Below are 25,416 nucleotides of genomic sequence, written 5' to 3'. Positions count from 1 at the left end.
AAATGTGATATTATTTTCTGGCAATTCAAAGACTCGTTGTCTGGAACAAAAATGATGTCAGAAAAAAAAATCTCTATCATACGCATTTTTTAGTATATTGTAAGTGTATGTATGGTAAGTATGGTTGCAATGAAGAATGGACTGAGCTGTCCTTTTCTGAAAAAGGTGTTAAAATATCAGTACTGGTATTTTGAGATATGCTTTTTGAGATGGTAGTTGAGCCTCTTAACAACAAATTGTTGCGTAACTTATCATCTTATATCTCAAGGAGATGAGCGCAATTGTACTGCCGCTCAGAAATTTTGATTTTCAAGAATCCTGAGCAGCATTGTATTGTAATGTGCAGGGCGTATCAACTACCATCAACTGAACGTCCTGTTCGTCTCGTCCCTTATTGTCATAATAAAAATTAAGGATGGTCTTTTCAGCTCCGGATCGATCACATCGATCCACACAAATGTGATTTTTTTTTTATGGAATAGGAGGACAAACGAGCGTACGGGTCACCTGGTGTTAAGTTCAAATTCAAATTCAAAAACACTTTATTCATGTAGGTCACAAAAATGACACTCATGGATGTCAAAAAAAAATATATTAATATTGTTTCTTATTGAATTTACCGCTACTTCGTAAAGGGTTGAGCTAATGAGAAGAAGTAGCAAGAAACTCTTTGCCACTCTTTTAAGTCAAGATTTACATTTTAGTTGTTTTACAAATCATTTCAATTACAATATATGCAAAGTGACGCAACAAAAATACTCAAAAGTCAAAAACTGAAAGGCTTACATGAGTATGTCAAAAAAAGAAAAAAAAGTAAATAAATACTTATAAACACAAGAGTTATTGAGTATAGTAGATGCATCAATTCACACATACCGTAAATAATAACTTTAACTTTAAAGGAAATAATAATAATAAAAAAACACATCAAGCAGACCTCCCGGTAACAAGATCATCCAGCCCCCACGAGTAGCACCCGTTCACGAGCATGACGCATGGACCAGCCATCGCCTCCCTCGACCACGACCATTTTACGGAAGGGAACGACCCGCCCCACGTCGCCGCCACAAGCAGAGGCATTTAAGCGAGCATGACGATACCTGCCACGAGAAATCTACCGCCGCCCACATTCTCTTGCAACACCAGAGGAATCACAAGAGCGTTGCCGGCCTTTAAGGAAGGTGTACGCGGTTTTTTTGAAGGTAGTCATGTCGTATCGTCCCGGAAACACCGCACAAGGAAGCTCATTCCACTGCTTTGTAGTACGAGGGTGAAAGCTTCTTGAAAACCGCACTGTGGAGGACCGCCATTCATCCAGATGGTGGGGATGATATCCTAACTTGTGGCGTGTCGTGCGAAGGTGAAATTCGGCGGCAGGAATCAGGTTAAACAGCTCTTCGGAACACTCCCCGTGATAAATGCGGTAGAAGACACACAATGAAGCGACGTCTCTACGCAACGCCAAGTGATCCAGCCGTTCACGGAGCACTGAGTCCCCGACAATTCGAGTTGCTCTACGTTGCACGTAGAGCATACAAATGGATCGAGCAGATACTGGGGTGCACCAGACCAGAGATGACAGCAATACTCCATGTGTGGCCGGACCTGCGCTTTGTAGAGCGCTAGAATGTGGGCCGGCTTGAAGTATTGCCGTGCTCTATTGATGACGCCCAGCTTCTTCGAAGCCAATTTGGCTTTGCCCTCCAGATGGCCATGGAATTGGCAATCGCTTGAGATTTCGAGACCCAGTATTCCGATACTAGGCGCGGCTTTAAGAGAAGTGTTCTCGAAGAGGGGTGATACGACAAATGGGTTTTTTTAGTGGTAATCGCGCAAACTTGAGTCTTCTGGGGGTTAAATTGGACAAGATTCAATTTACCCCATTCCGCGACCTTCTCGGGGGAGGACTCGATAGAAGACACAAGTTTCTCCCGGCACTGGTCGACGATTCCCCGAGAGAGACCTGCATGACCCGTGTATATGGTGTAATGTGTACCATACCAGTGCTGTCATCTGCATAGCAATGCATGTTAGAGGTGTCCAACATATCATTGATATGCAGAAGAAACAGCGTAGGATATAGCACACAGCCTTGGGGCACTCCAGCATTCACCGGCTTCGGGTTCGAGCAATATCCGTCGACAACGACTTGTATGCTACGCCCAGTGCGGAAGCTGGAGGTCCACTTGCACAAGCTCTCGGGAAGCCCAAATGGTGGAAGTTTTGAGAGGAGCGCCTTGTGCCATACACGACCAAATGCCTTCGCTATATCCAGGCTAACTGCCAGGCCTTCCCCCTTGCTTTCAATAGCCGCCGCTCATCTATGTGTTAGGTATACCAGAAGATCACCTGCCGACCGTCCATGGCGAAAGCCGGACTGTCGGTCGTTGATCAACTGTAGACCCTCTAGGTATACTAAAAGCTGGCAGCTAATTATGCTCTCCATGATTTTGGAGAGTAGGGAGGTAATAGCAATAGGCCTGTAGTTTGCCGGATCCGAACTGTCTCCTTTTTTTGGGATCGGATGGACAAGGGCTGACTTCCATGAATCAGGGACTACGCCTTTTGAATAAGAGTGCCGGAATAAACGCGTTAGCACCGGCGTCAACTCAGGGGCACACGTTCTAAGCATGATTGGAGAAATGCCATCCGGCCCGCTCGACTTCCTGACGTCCAACGAAAACAGAGCTCGCCTAACAGTTTTCTGTCTGAACTGTACTTCAGGCATATAGCTGTGACACCGCGAGATGGTTGGCGGTGTTTTTCCGTTGTCGTCAAGAGTCGAGTTAGAGGCGAAAAGAGCGCACAGGAGCTCGGCTTCCTCTTTTGCCGTATGGGCCAGGGTGTCATTCCTCATGTGCAACGGCGGCATGGACGGCTGGTTGAAGTTACCAAGAGCAGCTTTCGACAACGACCAGAACTTGCGTGTTCCGGTCGGGTAACTGGAAAGCTGCTCGCCGATTTTGACGACGTGCTTAGACTTCGCACGGGCGATTTGCCGCTTAAAAAATCTGGAGGCACGGTTATATTTCCTCTTAAGAACTTTGCAGTTCCGATCCTTTGTGCCCAGCGCCGCAACCCAAGTTCGATGCGCCTGTTTTTTGCAGTCAGATGCTGCTATAACTAACGCATCGAACCAGGGCTGTGATCTGCCACCGATCGGTACTACAGAGCTTGGTATAAAAATATCCATGCCCTGCAGTATCACATCGGCTACTGCAACGGCGCAGGCACTAGGATCATCCGAAGGGAAACAAACCTTGCCCCAAGGGTAGGATGCAAAAAAAGAACGCATCCTATCCCAATCTGCTGACTTGTCGTGCCAAACACGGTGGGTCGCTGGTGGTCTGCGACGTTGGCGTCGGATAGGCACTACACTCCTGACCAGGAAATGGTCGGACGTTCCGAGAGGGGCGTCGACAAAGACCTGGTAACCATCGGGATGTGTAGTCAGCAGAAGATCTAATAGGGACGGCACGTGGCTATCCAAATCCGGGAGCTGCGTTGGGGACTCAACCAATTGGGACAGACCATACGCCAATGTAAAATTATGCACAGATCGCCCTGCGTAGTCTGTGGTACGTAATCCAAGCCATTCGGCATTGTGCCCGTTGAAATCACCCAAGACTACGATTTCAGCGGAGGGGATCTGTTCAAGCACGTCGTCAATTGCCGCCTGAACGCAGCCCATGAGATGATCGGTTTCTGCGTTACCACTATGGGACCTGTAGACACACGCATAGATACGGACGCGGTCGTCTAAATCTACGCGGAGCCAGAGAGTAGACAGGTCCCTACCCTCAAAATTGCCGAGACGGCGACAGCAGATATCCTCCCTAACGTACACACATTCTCCGGAATGAGGCAGTTGTGCTCAATTTTATACCCGGGGTACGTTAAATATGACGTATCGCTAGGTCGAGATATCTGCGTCTCCGTTAGGAAACACAAGGCCGGCTGCGCCGTCTCAAGGTGGTGGTGGACGGCGTTTAAATTGGAGTGAATTTACGGACCGCTCTCATATTTTGTTGGGGGTGGGGGGGGGGAAGGGATGGCCTCCGGTCCTCGACACTAACCTATGCGAAACATAGCGGCACTAGGCCGCTACTTCACGCCGGTATTCTGTGCGAGTGTGGTAATTAACCCGGACGAGTCTGGCCCGATTGTGCGGACGTCATAAGACGGCAGCGTGACTCTCCCACTTCTAAAAAGCCCTTAGTCGCCTCTTACGACACCCATGGGCCTGGGACTCCCCTATTCTTTTTACGCCCCGGGGAAAGTACAGGGCAACGATTGGGAACGAACTTTTCTGATCACTCTGGATTGTCATTTATGGCTAGTTTGAGAGAGTATGGCATGATCTTATAGCTTTGATAATTCTTTAGAGTCCCTAACGGCCATTTTCAAAAACATATCTATCCTTAGTTTAACGTACTAGAAGTAGACAAATTTATCATTTTACGCTTCCTTACATTTCAATAACCTATCGATAAATAGCATTGGACTAATAACTATATTGGACATAACTATATATATAAACGGCGATAGCAATATATCCGTAACTAGAGATACGTCATTGAAAACGGCCGTAAATCAATCCAAATGTTGACCAGTGTAATATTATTTCATTGAGTGTGTGTTCCATTTGATAGCCGGCCGAGTGAGCGTCAAATTTCAAAGGATTGTACTAAAACAATGGAATCATTTTAAATGAGTTTCATATTTTTTAAACTGTTATAAAGAAATGTATAAAAATTTCGTGTCGCGTTGTTTGTCCGCATTTAACTCCTACAGTACTGAACCGATTTTAACAAAATATAATAATAATAATATTGACACACTTTTTACACAAATCATCTTGCCCCTAGTTAAGCATATATAGCCTGTGTTATGGGTTACAAGACAAAGATATATTTAATACAACATACTTACTTAAACATACATAAATTCATATAAACATACATAAATACAGTTAAACTTCCATGACTCAGAAACAAACATCTATATTCATCATATAAATGCTTGCAACTACCGGGATTCGAACCCGGGACATCTAGCTTAGTAGGTAGGATCGCTAACCACTCGGCTATACAGGTTGTCATACAAAATATATCTTACGTGTGCAGTTTCATCCAACTTGAGAGAAAGGATACCTTTTGTTGCGATTTATTTAATGATTAGGATTTTTATTGTGAATCTAAATATTTTTTATTTTCAAATTTTATTTCTGTATGAATGATGATGTATGAGATAAATTTTCGACGCATAGTTACACAGTTATGCTGTGACATTTTATTGCAAGAACAAAAAACAATGAAATAATAACTATAATTTAATTTATTACTTTTTTTTAATAATTAATACTTTCGTAATTAACAAAAAAGATTTGTAACTCTATTAAGTTTTTATATTATACTAGCTGACCCAGCAAACGTTGTATTGCCGATATTAAAATCGCGATACAAAAGTAACTGTTGATCGTAGATAGGTAAAAATTTGAAGTTGTATGTATTTTTTAATGTTGACTCATAATCAAACAAATTTAAAAAAAATGTCAAAAAAATTAAAAAAAAACTTGGCGTTGGGTGGTCCTTTAACATTTAGGGAGATGAAAAATAGATGTTGTCCGATTCTCAGACCTACCCAATATGCACCCAAAATTTCATGAGAATCAGTCAAGCCGTTTCGAAGGAGTTTAACTACAAACACCGCGGCATGAGAATTTTATATATTAGATATATTATATTGTTTAGGTGAAGCGACGCGCATTACCAGCTAGACTCAAATATATAATTTAGAGGTAGTAGACTAGTATTAATAGTAATATTTTTTTTCTAAAATCTAGGGAGATGTACCTATAGTTAGGTAATAAAAGGCCTAAAGGACGGTGAAGGTAGGATTCTAAAGCACATGTTTTTGGAACAACATTGTTTTAACAAATATACTAGGAAGGACCAGTGTTTGAAAATCCAATGACAAATATCTATTGATTGTTTTAAGAGCTGCGACCTTTGACATTCCCTATTTCGAAAGATGTTTATCTTACATAGATATTGTTTTAAGCTAAGATTAAGAGAATAACAGATAAGCGATGAGCTAATATTAACCCCCTTATTCATAATGGTCCGCTAACTTTAATCAGCCGCTAAGGAGTGTTTTTTCTCATTCTGACTTAGGTCAATAGAAGAAGACAGAGTGAGAGTTAGCAATGCTTTAAGTTAGCAGACTATTATGAATAAGGGGGTAAGAGTTTAGATACGTCTAAATTAGAGTCTATTGTTGTTAGACAACCGATAAAAACACGCCGGGAATATATATTTAGTGTACGTGACAAGCTACGTCTTACACTTGCGATTTGTGTTAGTGTGCGTGAATCGCTCAAAATAGGGGCTAGTTCTAAACTCAGTTTTTAAAACCTAAAAAATATGGTCTAAGGTTATAAGTAAATTTTTTCGGAGAACGCTCTTCGTATATTGTGGTAAAGAATTTCTCAAAATTCAGTTAAATCAAAAACAAATAAATAAATATACACTTTATGTTAGAAATACATGCAGATTATCGTACCAATTAAAATAATTATTTTAAATGAAATCATTTTAATAAATAGTATTAAAATTCATATTCGCATTTCATTAAAAAGTGTCCTCAACGCATTAAACACGGCATAGGTAAGGATGCGGCCACATATTGTTGATTCTAGATTTTGTACAGCTTCATTTAATGTGACATGTTGGGCTTAAAAAGCCAGAGCATTTTGTTTAGTTTATAATTCATAATTCTTTTTTTTTATAATACATGGTAAATAAAATAGTTCTAGTCAATTCCTGTATTACAATACAAATTGTTAATTTCTTACATTCTTGTATAAGAATAAAACATCAACACCTACAAACGGAAAACTTATAGAGGTTGCAATCACATCTTCGCGTTTAGAAATTTTAGATAATTGTCTAAGCAGCCGTAGCACGTTTTGTAGATAAAAACACAAATAATTCTGCTGGTTATATGAATAAGTTTACAGAAAGAAAGAAAACATATTTATTTGTTTCACAAACAAATTTAAAAAAAGGCGTGTGGCACTCGGAGACTGCCGCGGTAAATCTATTGCATAGCATTTTTTATCAACTCATGCAATTATAATTATTTATTTATTTTATTTAAGCAGTATTTTTTTTTTGATAAAATTAATTTAAAAAAAAGCAAACGGGAAGTGAGTAAAATTTTACTTTCAAGATTTGATTACAGACAGACAACGGGACTGGTGAAACTAAATAAAAATGCTTGTCATAATAATAAAAATTAAAAAACGCAATGAAAAAAAAATAAATAAATTAAAAAAAATCAAGACGTACCCCAGGCTCGGACCCGGGACCTTCTGCACAAAAAGCATATGTGTAACCGCTGTTCCTCGGCAACTGTAATGACCGTGGCGAAATATCTATATACATCTAGTGAGTAAGTGTTAGGTTATTTTCGTTACGGAATTTCTGGATTCGCTCTCGACGCTCAAGGCCCGCGATAGAAGCTACGCAATAGCTTAAAACAAAGAAAATACAAAACAAACTAAGATTAAAATTTTGAACCAAAATGGCGTCACTTTTATGTTGTGAAACTAGTACACAATGCTGGTACTCTCCAGACGTTTATGGATTGGTTACATTTAGGAAAGCTGGTAACAAATACTTATAGGCGTGATGCATGCATTGCGCTTTGTGGATCCAGTTGGTAAATCACCAGGTCACCAGTTGTAACTATTACTTAAAATGTTTTTTCTGCTCCTCTTCTAATTTATCAGTCTTTTATACAGTCACGATCAGTAATATACAAAAAAAAAAACACAAAATCATTTATTTCGCACTTTTCATGTACAAATTAACATTTTATTCTGACCCCCACACTAGGCGATGCCGGTCTCGTGGGCGTAAAACCATGTCGCGTATTTTAAAAGATGACTTTGGACTTGCAAGCTATAAGTTAATTGGTCATTTCTTAACTGATATTTTAATAAAGAGTAGAGTGGTAAAAATTTAAACAACTACTAAAGTGGTACGCAAAGGGAGGTCAAAGAAAAATTTTGTTTGCGGATGAGATTTTTTTTACATTTGAGCAATATTTTAATAAACAAAATGACCGTATTTATACTCAGAGCTCTAAGGAAGCTTCCATATTGGAACGAAGTTCCTTACGACAGGCTTGGAGGGGATAGGGATTTTGCTGCGCGACCGAACTGAAAAAAATGTGATAGTAAAACCGTAAGAAAAAATCCGTGGAAAAAAGTGCGTGGAAAAGTGCGTGGAATAAAACCGTTAAATGAGACGTGCGCAGGCGCGACAGTCGCATACACAAGCGAGTAGTGTATAATACCTAATTGAGCACGATTTTTTTTGCAATTTGTGTCGATTCTACAGTAGCCAAAGGAACTTCGTTTCTATCTGGTGTCCCACGACACCACATCATTTTAGGAACTAGGAACTTATTAGTCGACCAAGTGCAAAGTGGGCACTATCCAACTTAGTGAAGGTTTGGTGGGGTATTAGCTATGAAGGAGTGACTGATCGATACGTTTTTGATAAAGGTATCAAAACGTCGGCACAACTGTATCAAGATACCATTCTTGAGAGGTAGTGAAGCCCCTCAATAACACCTTGTTCAATAACCAAGTTTGGTCCTTCTAGCAAGAATGGACGCCGGGTCATAAAGCTTGGTCTACGCAGTCTTAGTTGGAAATGAACGTTTCGGACTTCATCAGAGCTGAAGACTGGCCGTCGTCTAGTCCCGATCTTCATCCGGTGGATTATGATATATGGTCAGTTTTAGAGAGCACGGCTTGCTCTAAACGCAATGATAATTTGGAGTCCATAAAACAATCCGTACGATTGACAGTGAAGAATTTTCCCATGGAAAGAGTGCGTATCTTCTATTGATAACTGGCCGCGACGTTTAAAAGTCTGTATTGAAGCCAATGGAGACCACGACGAATAAGCTTCTGATATTTTAAATTGTTTTATATTTATGCATTAAACTAACACACTGTAAAAGTAATACATGTTTTTTGCAATAGATTATTTTTCTTTGTTTCAGTATTTATGGCAATACTAGATATTTTATAATTTTAATATTTACTGCGTTCGCTGTCTGGGTGTACTTTTGCCATTTCTTGATGGAAAAATGAAACCTCACCAGTGATAATATGTACGTATATAATACATTTTCCGCCTCTTTAAGCGGCAACTTGTGATATATTTTGTTTGTTTAATGTTTGTTTTATTTAAATTACTTTGCCGTAGAAAAATTATTGTATGCGATACGTTGTATAACTAAAATACAATAAAATACTCTAATTATGGTCGATGACTAATGTCTATTAGAGCTAAGATCTAAATTCACCATAACAGCTTTCAATATAAAAACAGCATTAAAAGATATCCATTCATTTACAAGTTTTGAAACTACAGACAGATAAAAGATAAGCTAATGACACCCCTGTTTTACGTTGACATTGTAAAGGGCGCAGGTGTTCACCTACCAATGGGGTATCATCTTCAGGTTCAGAATATCTTTATTCAATAAAATCATAAGGAATACATTGAATTGATAAAAACTTGTATAAATATAAATGTCATATATCTCACATATAAATGTAGCAGCATAGTGTGGCGACACCTTTACGTGTGTAACTTTGTATGAGCGCAAATAAAAATTGCGTAGTCGTCGCACCCCAGCTAGAACCCACTACCCTTCCCGATGAGAGGTCTTTGCCCTTAAGCGTAGTTTTTCAAAGTCTAACACTTGGTGTTTTATAACGTGCATGTTTCTTATTTTGTTTAGAAACATCCATTTTAAAGCGCGTGTAACATGAGTGAATATAAATTTATCATATTCGAGCAATTATATACAAGAATTTCACCATCTACTACTTCCTTCATATATAATCTGGTTTATTTATGTTGGCGCTCCCTGAAAATATCGGGTTAAAATAATTAAATCATCTTGTCCTCACAAAGTATATCAATTTATACTTTTTTTATGGCAGTAAGGGATGAGACGAGCAGGACGTTCATCTGATGGTAATTGATACGCCCCCCGCAGTGCCCCTCAGGATTCTTGAAAAACCCAAAAATTCTGAGCGGCACTACAATTGCCCTCGTCACCTTGAGACATAATATTATGATGTTAAGTCTCATTTGCAGAGTAATTTCACTAACTACTGTGATTTATATTATATATTTATATTTATATTTATAGCAATGTATACTTAAATTCATCAAATCTGTAAAAAAAGGCGTTCAGCTGATGGTAATTGATACGCATTGATGCCCATTACAATGCAGTGCCGCTCAGGATTCTTGAAAAATCCCAAATTTTCTGAGCGGCATTATAATTGCGTTCGTCACCTTGAGGCATGATGATGTTTAGTCTCATTTGCCGATTTACAGAGTAATGTTTACACATTACTGCTTCATTGCAGAAATAGTCGCCGTTGTGGTACCCACAATCTAGCCGGCATCCCATACAAAGGAGCCCCCCAATGGTATACTGGTATATAGCTTTCAGACTTTAACTTAACTTACTTAATACTTGTAGTATAAGGCCAGGGTATTACTTGCCGAATTTCATAGTTCTATGTCATGGACAAATACCCTATAAATTATAATTCCCTTTAGAGTGTCGAAATAAACGTTTTTTTGCGGCATAAACAGTCATTTCTTTTTTACGTTAATTAAGTAGATATTTTCAAGATACTGTAGACTTGCCACACGTTTGCAAGATAAAGGGAATTGACAGACAGACAGAAGGACGGACGAACAAGAAAGTGATCCTATAAGGGTTAATCCATAATTAAATCGACGCTGAGATTATGTCGGCTCGCTCACTGAGGAAACTTCTCAAATTTTATATGAGTACTTGCTGTTGCTAGCGACTTCGTCCACATTTCCCAGTGTAGCCATATTAGTTAGTGTAATAATGCCACATGCAATTATAAATAATAATAAATATTTATATAACTCTTATCGTTAAGGCAGCGTTCGTAAGAAACGGTTTCGGTTGACCGTTTTTCTTTGACTTTGCCAATCCGTCTGCAACAAAATAGTCTTTTCATATTTCGGGTAAATACCTACCCCCTTATTCATAATGGTCCGTAACTTTAAACAGCCGCTTAGGAGTGTTTTTTCTCATTCTGACTTAGGTCAATAGAAGAAGACAGAGTGCGAATTAGCAATGCTTTAAGTTAGCAGACTATTATGAATAAGGGGGCTAGTCTTGCCATAAATACTGAAACAAAGTAAAAAAAAATCCAATATTCAGCTCTGATGAATTCCGAAACGGTCGTTTCCATCCAAGACTGCGTAGACCGGGCTTTATGACCCGGCGCCGAATCTTGCTGGAATGACTATTCTTGTTTATTGAACATGGTGTTGTTAAGGGGCTTCAGTAACCTTTTCAAGAATGGTATCTTGATACACATGACAAAGTATGGCTCAGGCACTCCTTCATAGCTAATAACCCCACCAAACCAACCACGTAGCACTCTGTCGACTAAGCTTCCTCAGAGCTTTGAGCATAAATACGGCCATTTTGTTTGTTAAAATGTTGCTCAATTGTATATATTTTTTTTTTTTTTAATAATAAATTGTTTATTTCTTTAACTAAAAGTACTTAAAAACTAGGGGCAGGTGTTTCCCGTTAAGCTTATCGCCTGTGTTGGGAGTCACCGCTCTTTAACCTTTATTTATAACAAACAAAATTACATTATACGTAAGAGTTATTCATACATGTAAAAGTTAACTAATAAAAATATAATTTTGACCTTTTTTTTTACAATGCAAATTACACAAATGATTATTATCCGTTTATTATCCGTAAACAATTTTTTTCTGTGACCTCCCTTTGCAATCCATGATCGGTTTGTAACTGCATACATTATTATAGGTGAGATGTGCTTGAGTCGTGAGGAGGCGAGAGGCGAGAGCTGGTCGCGGCGGAAGAACACCGATTCCAAACATAACGTAACTTGAATTAGATTAATTAATTAGATTGTATAGAAATACGCATTTATTTTTATACTTTATAGTGCATATTATATCTATTATTTTGGAATAGTGTATTTGAAGTCGGTTGTTTTTTTGTTATTTTTTTTTATATTTAGTAATATATCGTCGTCTTGCACACATAGCATGCAAGTTATGCTTAGGTTGTGTCAAGATAATTTGTATTAAGGTGCATAAAAATTATTGAAAAAAAATTCGAAGAAAGTCCAAGTTACAATTTTTTTTTATGTAAAGTCAGTTAGTAAACAATAACACTATAAATACTGAAAATGTAGAGGTAATTAACAGAAGAAATACTCAGTCTGGTCGTAAATACCGTTACAATTAAAAATAAACAAAATATTACATTTGAATTTGGATTTTCAGTCATTTTTATATGATTGTTTATTGAGTTTTCTCATTTTGGCGCCAATACATTGTGCAATATGTTGCGATATTAAAATGGAGTGGGGTGGTAAAGAGAACCGAATCGCTGTGATTGCATTACACAAAGTAGGTATGGAGCCAAATGCAATTTTAATCTCTCCATACGCTTGGTTTAGTAAAATGTTTGTGTACCGGGCTATTAATATGTACAATAAGACCTCCTCTGTTTGTGACAAAAAAGATCTGGCCGTCCACCTAGTGTTCGTACCAAAAAGGTGGTCAAAGTAGTAAGGGAAAGAATTCTAAGAAATCCTGTCCGAAAGCAAAAGATTTTATCTCGGGAGGTGGAGAGAGTACTGGTCATTTCTTAACTGATAATTAAAAAAGAATATTGTGGTAAAATTGAAAGAACTACCGAAGCGGTGCGCAAAGGGAGGTCACAGAAAATTGTTGTTTACGGATGAGAATTTTTTTTACAATTGTGCAACATTTTAACAAACAAAAAAATAAAAAATAATTAACAAAGAAAAATTTTATACTTTTTAGTGCACATTATATCTATTGTTTTGGAATAGAGTATTTGAAGTCGGTTGTTTCTTTGTTAATTTTTTTATATTTTATGATTTTTAGTGAATTTGAAGTACACTAACTTACGACTTGTCTAAATATGTGTAGATGTACTAAATTTTTCAATGCAGATATGAACATAAGCGCATTGCAATTTGATTACAGACAGAAATTCTGCTACAGATTATATATACAGCAACGCACCCTTACTGGAGTCCCATTGATCATCATCGACTACGACAATTACTTGACCTTAACTATGTTATGGCAGATGACTTAAACATCCTAATAGCATAAAAAAGATTCGGCCGAGTATCGTTAATTTGCTCCTAGGAATTGAAGAGTTCCGTTACTTTTTCATGGATTCCGTTATCAGAACTTAACCAAACCCTCACCAAACTACTTTTGAAGTATAACCTTTCCAATAAAAAAAGAATCATCGAAATCGGTTGGCACGATATTGAGTTATTCGTAAATTTATCATCCACAGACGTATAGCAAATTTAAGACTTTTATGGTTTTCTCATGGATGCCATTGTCAGATCTGGACTAAATTACAATACATACAAGAGAATTATCAAAATTTTATTATCCGTTTGTGTCAAAAAAAAATCTCTGGACTCAAGGAATTATCACAGTACGATGCATATTATGATTTAAAATAGGAGCCATACATTCTTTTTGATTCTTCAGAATTATGCCTGCAACAATATTTTTGATGAAAATTTTATTTTTAGCTAGAGATTTTTTTTTATATGTAATATATTACCGGAAAATATAAATATTAGAAGCGACTTTATTGGTTGAGTAGAGCTAATTGGAAGTATAATAATGGCGACAAATAATGTCTATTTAAATACTTTCCGCTTGTTAAAGTAAAGTTGAATATTTTTATTAATTTTTAAATACTTGGCGTCACTTTACATATCGATGTAAACCATTGAAAAAAATGCATGTTGTAAATTATTCTCGATTATTGTTTTTGTTAGGTTTACAAAAATTGCAGGTAGTTCTTAAAATTTTGAGAGTCGTTCATTTAATTTATTTTCCATTCCAAGAGAGTCGCTTCGGAAAAATTCAAGTTAATAAACATCCTAACCCCTTCGTATATGTGAGATATACATATATTATTCATTATATATATATGAATAAAATGTATGTTCGAAAAAACACTACTGATTTCAATAAAATTATGAATTGAATTCATTGAAATCAAGAAGAAAGAATAAACTGTACGTGCCGTTTAGTGCCGGTTAGCAGGTGTTACGGATTTTTGGTATTATTAACATTAAAATACCAGACAGTCTACATGGGTGTTTACAAAGAAAATACAACACTTAATTAGGACATGTCAGCGCGGAATGGAAAGAAGCATGCTTAAATTAATAAGATACATAGCCGGCAGATAAGGAAGAAAACAAAACTAACTGATGCCTTAAGTCAAGCATTAAAATTAAAGTGGCAATGGGCCGGACACATTTTCAGACTAACAGACACTAGATGGACCATTCAGACGACAACATGGAAGGGACCTGCAGGAAAGAGAAATGTGGGCAGACCACATAAAAGTTGGACCGATGAGATTAGAGTGATTGGCGGAACTAACTGGCTCGAAAAAGGAAAAAAGGAATGGAGGAGGCCTTTACCCAACTGGGATCCATTTGAAAAATTCTGAAGAAAACTAACATAGTGCATGTATTATAACTTACTAACATTAAAATTAATAATAAAATAATCATGTTTGTCGACTAACCGTACTAACATACTAACACTAAAATGTAGAAAATCAAATGGAACATCATTAATAAAGGCTTTATTATTATTATTATTAGTATACTAGGACTCACGGAGTACAAATTCAAGAAATATATTAAAGTTTCTTTCACAAGTAAGACTTACTATAGTCTTGTAGGTTATAATTTAGAGGAAAATGATGCATGGTTTTTGTCTGGTTCTGCGTAGGCCAACTAAAATTGTATAATATTATTTTAAATAGTATAACTTATTGTATGATTTAAATGATGGGCTGGGAGTTTTTTATCAGTTCTTCTCCCCGTGTTATAGCCCCTTTACAAACTGATGTAGCTTCATTTTTTTATGGAATTGGAGGACAAACGAGCGTACGGCTCACCTGGTGTTAAGTGATTACCGCCACCCACATTCTCTTGCAACACCAGAGGAATCACAAGAGCGTTGCCGGCCTTTAAGGAAGGAAGCTTCATAATGTTTACCAAGTGTTGTTGCAATATGTTATTGAAGGGAAACTTCTTTAGAATCGTTGTGATTTCAAACCGGATGCAACGGAAAAAACGACAGGTAAGAGACACAAATACAAAAATGTGTAGGATGAAGCCGGCAAAGAATGAGACAGAAATATGCATACTATTGAAGTGAAAACTTCTTTATCATCGTTGTGATTTGAAAGTCGATGAAACGAAAAAGCGACAGTAAAAAGAGCAGTCACATCAATTCATAATATTTAACATGGGAGATAATGAGATAGGAAGCATAATACAATGTTTTGGTACCAGGCGATCATAGTTAAAGAAGAGATTGTCTTAAGTATGGCGCGAGTATACCTTAAAATATTCTGACTCCAAACGCACGACGTATTACTTCATAGTCACCAGGAGAACATATAATTATATATATTAGTGGTGGTAGGAATGTCTTTCACAGCGGTTGAAATCATGTGTCATCCTAGCAGCACGTACCAGGAACTCATATGCAGTTTAGAGGTTCATGCACCATGTAGGTTTCACTTCTGACATGTTCTGTACGAACGCAATGTTTTTTTGTCACTCCGTATGGTGACTTATAATTTTATTTACATCTTATGTGGCAAGTTTCAGAAGCTCTCATTATAACTCACATAATATTATTAATCTTATAATATATTCGGTTATTTGAATCTCAGCTATTTATTTAGCTTATCCACACCCGCTTACAGCGTGTTACCATTTTGTAAGCCACGCATGAACGAGTCAGATGGCAATCTTGTCGTGGCGCTACTATTGAAACTCGAATCATTTCAGTCCTGTTACTCCTGTTTACTAAAATAGCTCATAATATAATCCCTCTAAAAATGTATATATATAATTATTGTATTTATATCATTAAAAATATAAAAAAATCCTTAAAGTAAAGGTAAAGAAACAAATAGAAATAGAGTATGAAATAATAAATATAAACAGCGAAATTATTATAGATTATGACTAATAAATACATTAAATTACTATATACACACACAATTTACACACACGTACATTATAGAGGTATTGACAAATAAATAAAAATATAAAAAAAAATATGATGAATTATGATCGAATTTCAACCTCTGGGCTCTGAACATCCTAGTAGTATTTTATAAATATGCTAGAAACGCTTGGCGTTGCGTGTTTATTGTTTTTGATTTCCACAGAGCTGTTTGGCCTTGATTCCATCCAATCTGGATGTGTGCTATATCGTGTGAAATATCTTCCTTACAATCTGGATGTGTGTACCACAGTGCGGTTTACAAGGAACTTTCATTGCTCGGTATTTCCTGGATGATGTGACAAGGATAACTTCCAAAAAATTCCTAGAAATACTTAGAATGCCAGCGATGCTCTATGATGTCTCTGGTGTTGCAAGACTCTCTTGGTGATAACTTACCATCAAGGTTGTCCTCCATTTATATGAGATGGAAGTAGTTTTTAAAACATATAAAAGTCAGTTCGTTTTGAAATAATTATTTAAAGCAGCTGTCTCCCTGAGGCTTTTTGGAACGCATTTTATTTTGCAGGTTCAGGGCCCAGAATGTATGGTAGTTTCTACGATCTATCTAGTCATCAGTTTTATGTTTGAGGCCTAAAAAAATTAATTTGTTACCCAAGCGGAATGTTGGGACGCATTTTCGTAATGAAGGACGACACTTTTTTCAAAAACTGAATATGTAACTCTCGAAGTGTTCCATTTTAAAATACCGTAATGTTTTTAAAGTGAAAACTTCTTTAACATCGTTGTGATTCGAAAGTCGATGAAACAAAAAGTGCGACAGTAAAAAGAGACAGACGACAATTCATAAATAAATAAATATTGACACACTTTCACACAAATTATCTTGCCCCAAACTAGGCATAGCCTGTACTATGGGTACAAGACAACGATATATTTAATACAATATATTAATAATAATATATAATAATTAATAATACTTAAACATACATAAATTCATATAAACATCCATGACTCGGAAACAATCATTCATATTCATCATATAAATGATTGCACCTACCGGGATTCGAACCCGGGACCTCTAGCTTTGTAGTCAGGGTCACTAACCATTCGGCTATATGGGTCGTCAATAATTCATAAGATTTAACGTTTGAGAAAATGAGATAGGAAGCTTCATACAGTGTTTTGGTACCAGGCGATCATAGTTAAAGAAGAGATTGTCTTATGTTTAACGCGAGTATACCTTAATATACTCTAACGTAATGCCCACGGCGCATTACTAAATAAACACCAGGAGAACATAAATGTAATGTCTTTCATAGCGGTTGATGTATTATTAAAATTTAAAATAATATCATTAAACCCCTAGCAACATGTACTAGGACTTCATATGCAAATTAGAGTTTTTTATATTTTAATAATTGTAGTACAAATGGTCACAAGAGACTTTCAGTATGGCCCATGTACGTCCCGCCCATTACATTGCTCATCATTATAATTATCTCTTTCCAAATATTATTTGCACGTAAGCCCTGTAATATTGTTTTGCCCTTGCAGAGCGACACATATCACCTACCCTTTAACTACCTTCTTGTGTTCATGTTATTTAAAATAAAAAATGACTTTGGATTTGAATTACCTTCTAAGGGACCTTTAATATACAGTAGTAACTCCTTAGATTTTTCAAATTCAACCTAAACTGTATCGGTTTCTTAATATCTACATTCGACTTTAAATCGAGAACAGTTTGTAGTCGTCTCGTTAGTAATACACAAGACTGGTCACGAACGCGTGTCTTTAAGTCACAATTGAACGCTTCTGTCAATCAATATTACTTCAACGTCGGTGCGATAACTAGATGTAAGGTTAATGACGTTACGAAATTTTGCTTACGTTTTATTTTACGTTAAAGCTTAGCCTAAAGTATTAGATTCTTAGTGATCGGTAGTAGAACTGATTCTGTAGAGATGTGTAAACACTAAGGCGAGACAGTACTTCACTGTAAGCCAAGGGGTAAAGCAAAATTTAAAAAACACATAAGCACATTAAAGAATTTGCTAGAAACTGTGTCATGAATAATGTTAATGTGTTAAAATCATAATGACCAAAACCAGAAACAATCATAAAGTTGCTATACATAATATAAGCTCCGCATTTATTTATTATCAACCCAAAACGATACCACTAAAGACAAACTAAGCCGAAGTTTCATGTCGGATTTTAAATATCATTTACCTAATGTTCAGATTAAGTAATGGAAACAGATAAGAAATTTAATGTATACACTTCTACAATAAAGTCCCAGCCACTGTTCAGGCATTATCTATAAATAAATTTAAATGTTTTATAAAGAAATGGCTCTGTCGTAAATCCTATTACTCCACTGCTGAATATCTAAATGATCGGACAGCCTGGGACTAGATTGTGATTATTTTATAGCGACTGTACAATATTGTATATTTTTATTGAAAAGAGCGCAGAAAAAAGAATGCTGGGAGAGTTTCTTGCGCCGCTTCTTCTATCTCAGAGCGCTATTTGTTTCCGAAGCGGTAGTAGTATCTAGTAGTATAAGAAATGACATCAAAAAGAATTCTAAAGGAATCAATTTTGAGAAAATAAATGCCTTTTATGCCTTTTTATGCCTTTTAGTATATTTAATTACCAAGATTTTATTTTAAAGTTTCCCGTGTTACGTAGGTCACACTAAAAGATTTGCGTAACTTAAAAAAACAACATGTTAACCAAAATATTGTGTTTATTGCTTTTCAAAATACCCGCCTTTACATTTTAAACATTTTTTCATGCGATCGAACCATTTTTTATAACAGGAGGACCACAGATCTGGACGCTGATGTTTTCTACGTGCTGATAGAACGCTATCACTGCCTCTTCGGAATTGGTAAAAGTGAAACCTCTCATCAAATCTTTGATTTTAGAGAAAATACAGAAATCACAGGCTGCTAGGTCGGGGCTATGTGCACGATGGGTGATGAGTTTTACTTCTTCGGAAGCTAAAAATTACTTACTTATGTTGGCCGTGTGTGAAGAAGCGTTGATGATGCATGATGTAGGAGAACGCGGCTTTTTGGTAATCTTTCGCTAACTTTTTTTAATGCCCAAGTAAACAAATGATAGAATACCACTCGGCATTAACACTCTTTTGATCTTCAAGTGGAATTGTGCAGATGGGACCTACGTTTGACGCCTGCCTCACGTCTTTTATTAGCCTGTTCTCATTTTCAAACATCCATTCACAAGATTCCTGTTTTTTTCGGGTTTCACGTTTCGTCATGTCATAAACAGCATTAGAATGTGCGTGGTCGTACTTCATTAGCATCTGTGAGCACCACTCCACGCGAGCCCGCTTCTGCTCCTCTGTCTTTCAAAATCATAAAAAATCATCGCTCTAAAATCTTTTCGACTTAATTCAATTCTAGTTTTGTTGCGTACGTCGAAATTTGATGTGTGATAAAAAACAATTGACAAAATATGATTTCCGCCAATTGTTTTTTTATTACTAAGAAGATTTCAACATTTCAAAAAAAATAACATTCGAAATTCAAATAGTTCAGATTTACTAGAATTGCAAAACTATTAGTGTGCCCCATGTATTGGTAATTTTTATTATTGGGTGTCTTGTTTTATTTAAATTTACTTAATTTTATTTTTAAAGTATGAGTATTGTGTACAACTATATATTTGTTCACAATTTTACTAGGGGTAACGTACGTAAAGTTTGAAATTGCCGATTTGTACTGAAAAATTGAAATTCCTTTTTTTTATTTAACATATTTATATAATCATGATAATTGCCATTATTATTTATACATTGATATCATCTAATAGGAAGGTCATTTATGCCTTTGCGATAGAACTGCGGTGATCTAGATTCGACAAACTGCATGAAAGCATTTTGTACTACCTCCTGAGAAGAAAACTTATCACCTAGAAAAAAATGATAGTCAGTTGGAGCAAGTTCTGGCGAATACGGAGGGTGACGAATGGATTCTAGTTGCAGTTCCTGAAGAGTTAAAACGGTTTCTCGTGCTATGAGGTCTCACGTTATCATGGAGCAATAATGGTGAAGATCGATTCATGAGTCGGGGCTGTTTCACTGCTAGTTTGCTATCAGTGCTTGGCGTTCGGCACAATAGACATCTGCCGCTTTTGCTTGACCTGATCGGAGAAAGAAGTAGAGACTAACACCATTCCGACACCACCAAATAGTTACCATTTCCTTTTTATTGGTAAGCTTTGCTTTAGGACACTGTTCCGGCCTTTGACCTGGGGTCAGCCATTGGATTTTTCACTTACGGTTATCCTAAAGAATGCAATTTTTAACGCATGTCACAATTCGATCCAATATTCCTTCATTTCTGTATCGATTCAATAAGGCAACACAAGATTCAACAGGCGTTTCTTTCTGGAGAAATCAAATCATGAGCCACTCCCTTTTATTTGATTGATTTTACGCAAATGAGACAATTTATGATAATTTACCTCGCCGCGGCCGTTACTTACAAATTTTCTTACGCAATCATATTATTTTTTCTTCGTATAAAGAGCCAGTACCTAACAGTAGTAATGGTGGATATAGAGATACCTGGAGGATATAGAGATTTTTGGAGATAGTCTCTTCCGTTTAAATTTGGCACATAAAAATACGATGGAACCTTAGATCTATACGTCTAGATAGACTGTCATAGCTGTGCTAACGTTGAAAAAAATTGAGGTTGTCTGTTAACCGCTTTTTGAGCAATGCATGCACCCTAACATAAAGTGACATAAAAATCGCGAGTGTAAGACATAGCTTGCCACTAAAAGTAATAAATCTTTTGTTCTTTCTTCTTAAGAACCTCATTTAATTTTTTTATTGAGAGTTACTAACCCTCGTGATGTTGATGTCGATGTAGCTACAGTGTCCTTCAAACAGTTTCACAAGGGCGACGGGTCTCGGCGCCATCTTTATTCCATAACTATAAAGCTATAAATTTTGTATAAAACGAAAACTACATATTTGAAGATTTAATAATGGCTGTTTTTTTTTTGCAGTAATGATATTCTTATAATAGACTAAAGTCCGTTCCCAATATTCTAACTACAGGTAGAGATAAATTACTACCTTCAACTGTCAGTAATTAGCTGTCAATAATCTGAATAAAATAAAATTGCAATTCACGCGTCCCAATATAATCATCTTATATTGGGACGCGTGAATTGCAATTTTCATACAAATTTTATATAGCTGGTAAGCTATACGTCGTCCCATTGACAGACAGTGTGCACGGATAAGATGAGTTACCGTCGATAAGTTTATTGGGACAGAAGAGTCAACGATAGTTACGATTTTTATGTCAAGTAAGAGATAGACTTAATATTGGGCACGCCCGTTACAGAACTACATCTCTAACGGAGATACAGTAAGACAGAAAAGGTAAGCGAATCCATTGTTCCAGTAACCAATTTAAGGTATTATTTTGTAAGGAAAACCTTGACAAGTCTTAAACAGTCCGCCACACTTGGCATTAGCTCCTTTTGTATTTTTAACCGACATCTCCGACAAAATGGAGGAGATAATAATAATACTAATAATAATATTGACACACTTTTTACACAAATTATCTTGCCCCAAGTTAATTGGTTACAAGACAATGATATATTTAATACAATATACTTACTTAAACATACATAAATTCATATAAACATACATATTAACATACATAATTACATTTAAACATCCATGACTCGGAAACAAACATCCATATTCATCATATAAATGCTTGCACCCACCGGGATTCGAACCCAGTACTCAATCAAAACCGAGATACTCAATCGGTATTTTTTTTGTGTATATACACCGATTACTCTGAGATTTATGATCCGATTTACGCAATTCTTCTTTAGTTCGATGCGGAAGAGATGCCGTTTGGCCCAGTAGTTTTTATTGTATGAACATTTTTTAAGAAAATTTTTGTCTACGTGGATGATATAATTGTTTTTTGTGTACGGCTTTTTTAGGAGTTTTCATTCCAGTTGACTATCTATACATTAGTATTCTAATTGACACTAAAAAGTATCAAATAACTAAAAAAATTATTTAATACACCGCTTATGCAAACCTTTACCTTTAATATTAATAAAATACTATTATCTGTATGTGCTACATATTGATACCTACACTCGCCACACTTGGCATTAGCTCTTTTAGTCTTTTGAAATAATACTAAAGGAGCATACAACTAAAGGAGATACAATGTTAATACACTAGCTATCACGCACTTTGACAAAATATCAAAAGTGGTCACGCTAAGGGTCACCCATTATGGGTCTTTAAGTCTGTATCTATTCTTTTCTAGACTATGATTCTTATTAATTATGTTCAACATTGAAATGAGTTTATTAAAATACTGAAAAACTTTTTATTACAAAAGTGCTACTATGCCGTAAATGATTTTCTAAACGAGTCAAACTAAAATAAATAAAAATATGGGTCTCCCTACTACGGTCTGCTGTTCAGACCAAATTGCGACACCCAAACTGGGTATCCACAATATAATAATTATAGTATTAACTCCAAATGTTATATTTAAGGACTATGTTTCTGGAATTGCAATAAATTGAAATTGAACATCGGAAGTGGCGGTCGGCCAAGTCTAGACCTCTTTCCTTTCTCATTCACGTGTACTTTTAAGTTTACTTACGTGTACTTAAGACTAAATGAGTTTTAATCCTCGTAACAGTTTTCACATTGGAATGGTTAAAGAACTTTATTCTCATTAAGAATACAGAATTCACTTACATGAAAATTACCAGTATAACCAATAAACAAAAGAAGATACTGCCGTTCATAAACGCTGCAGGGCTTGACGACGAGCTTTAAGAATGAGTGGCGAACACAATAGTTCAATTCTGGACGAGGTGTTACTAGGAATCAATAGGACTAGATAAATACCCACCCTCTTCAAATAATAAAAAAGTGTGTGTGTACTTATTAATGCACGCAAGAAGTTATACTTCTTTGGCCTAACGAAGCAAAAAGCATTTAGATGATTTATTCCTCGTGCTATTCTACGTTTTCAGAAAGAACAATTTTGTAAAAATCTTGCAAAGATGGCTTTGACAATTAATTATTAAATAATGAATATGGCTGTATGGGCTTTAACCCTTTGCCTGTCCTAATAATAGACGAAGAAACCTAACAAAAATAACGAATGACACAAACGTCAGAAAATTTTAGGAACCAACTGCAACCCGTTACTTTTGTGTTACAGTAATGCGCGCGCATCTTAAAATTTCACTCTCATAATTTTTTCATAACGCGCCTAAAGAAGTAAAACTTCAATAATCTTATATCTTTAAACGAGCAATTCTTGTATATAAATATATATATATATATATATATATTCTGAATCTCCGAAACGGCTCCAACGATTTTCATAAAATTTTGTGTACAGGGGATTTCGGGGGCGATAAATCGATCTAGCTAGGTTTCAACTAAAAAAAAAAGTGCTTTTATCTGTGTTTTAATGAGAAACAGCTGCAATAACATTAGAATACAAAGGTAAATTTCGCCAATATACACAAGACTAATAGCTCAGATGGGAAATTGGGTGATAAGGAAAGTAGAAGACCCCGGTTCTAATCCAGAAGTCCTATTAGTTTTTTTATTTGTTCAAGTTTTGTACATTCTTAAAAATCCGAGCAAGGCTCGGTCGTCCGGATATTAATAATAATATAAGCAATAGGTATCCTATCCACTTGTACTATTACATAGTATTTGATAGTTCTGTGATTTTATACACAAACTAGCTGACCCAGCAAACGTTGTATTGCCGATATTAAAATCGCGATACAAAACTGTTGATCGTAGATGGGTGAAAATTTGAAGTTGTGTGTATTTTTTTTTATGTTGCCTCATAATCAAACAAATTTAAAAAAAAATCTCAAAAAAATAAAAAATAAAAATTTGGCGTGGACCACCCTTAACATTTAAGGGGCTGAAAAATAGATGTTGTCCGATTCTCAGACCTACTCAATATGCACTCAAAATTTCATGAGAATCGGTCAAGCCGTTTCGAAGGAGTTTAACTACAAACACCGCGACATGAGAATTTTATATATTAGATAAAGTGGGTTGAAATGAAATAACTACGTAAACATTATGATAAAGTGCGCGGGTGACGCGTACCAAACATGCAATAAGAGCTACTAGATACGGCATGGCACGTCAGGGTAAGTATAGTTTGATATATTTTGTTTTATCTTACATATAAAATTCTCGTGTCCCGGTTTTTATTAACCAAACTCCTCCGAAACGGCTTAATCAATTTGTTTGAAAATAAAAATAATAGGTCTATAATCTATAAAATGGTAGGTCTGAGAATCAGCCAACATCTATTTTTCATGCCCCTAAATGGTAAGGGTCACCCACCCCTAAATATTTTTTTTATTCTTTTTGACATTGAAAAATGCATACAAATTCATTCACCCGTCTACGATCAACACCTACTTTTGTATTGCGATTTTCGGTGGCAATCGAATATAATGATTATTGTAGTATGATAAATTTTATATACGATATATATGGTAGGTCTGAGAATTGGTCGTCATCTATTTTTTATACCCCAAAAAGTTTAATTATTGAATTTTTTTTATTACTTTATATGGCAATACAACATATGCTTATATATACATATTAATTTAACAGTAACATTATGATGTATGATACTAGAGTGCTGGAAGAATTATTTTGAGAGCTTATACGAGAAAGATGTAAGTGAAAAAGAGCAAGAAGAGATAATAGATATGTTTGTGGACCCGAATGATGAAATAGGTTTGGATGAAATTATGAAAGCGTTAAGAGGTATGAGGTCGGAAAAGTCTGCTGGGTATGATCGAGTGACGACTGAAATGTTGAAGGCTGGCGATGGACTAATAGTGAGCCTGCTGCATCGCCTTTTTAATTTATGTTGGAAACAGGGCCAAGTTCCAGACGATTGGACGAAGGCAGTGATTGTCCCAATTTATAAAGGCAAAGGCTCGCAGCAGGAATGTCAAAATTATCGCGGGATCAGCCTTCTTAGTGTTGTTGGAAAAGTGTATGCCAGAATATTGATTGAAAGAGTAATGATTGGACTAATGACAAGGTATGGGATGTGCAAGCGGGATTTCGGAAGGGAATGGGATGTACGGATCAAGTCTTTTCCTTACGCTGCAT

At 36.2% G+C, this 25,416-nt stretch overlaps 1 long non-coding RNA gene across 1 annotated transcript in view; it reads right to left on the bottom strand.

Annotated features, from left to right (window-relative positions):
* LOC126971501 (uncharacterized) overlaps nucleotides 1-7,411 on the bottom strand; it is a 62,061-nt gene extending 54,650 nt beyond the window's left edge. Inside the window, exon 1 of the long non-coding RNA XR_007730921.1 lies at nucleotides 7,353-7,411. This is a non-coding gene — a long non-coding RNA (uncharacterized LOC126971501). The remainder of the gene's footprint in view (nucleotides 1-7,352) is intronic.
* Between the last annotated feature and the right edge of the window lie 18,005 nt (nucleotides 7,412-25,416).

Source organism: Leptidea sinapis, chromosome 23 (assembly GCF_905404315.1).
Source record: "Leptidea sinapis chromosome 23, ilLepSina1.1, whole genome shotgun sequence".
Taxonomy (NCBI): Eukaryota; Metazoa; Arthropoda; class Insecta; order Lepidoptera; family Pieridae; genus Leptidea; species Leptidea sinapis.
Note: the sequence above shows the minus strand (reverse complement) of the source record. Positions and strands in the feature narration are given on the sequence as shown.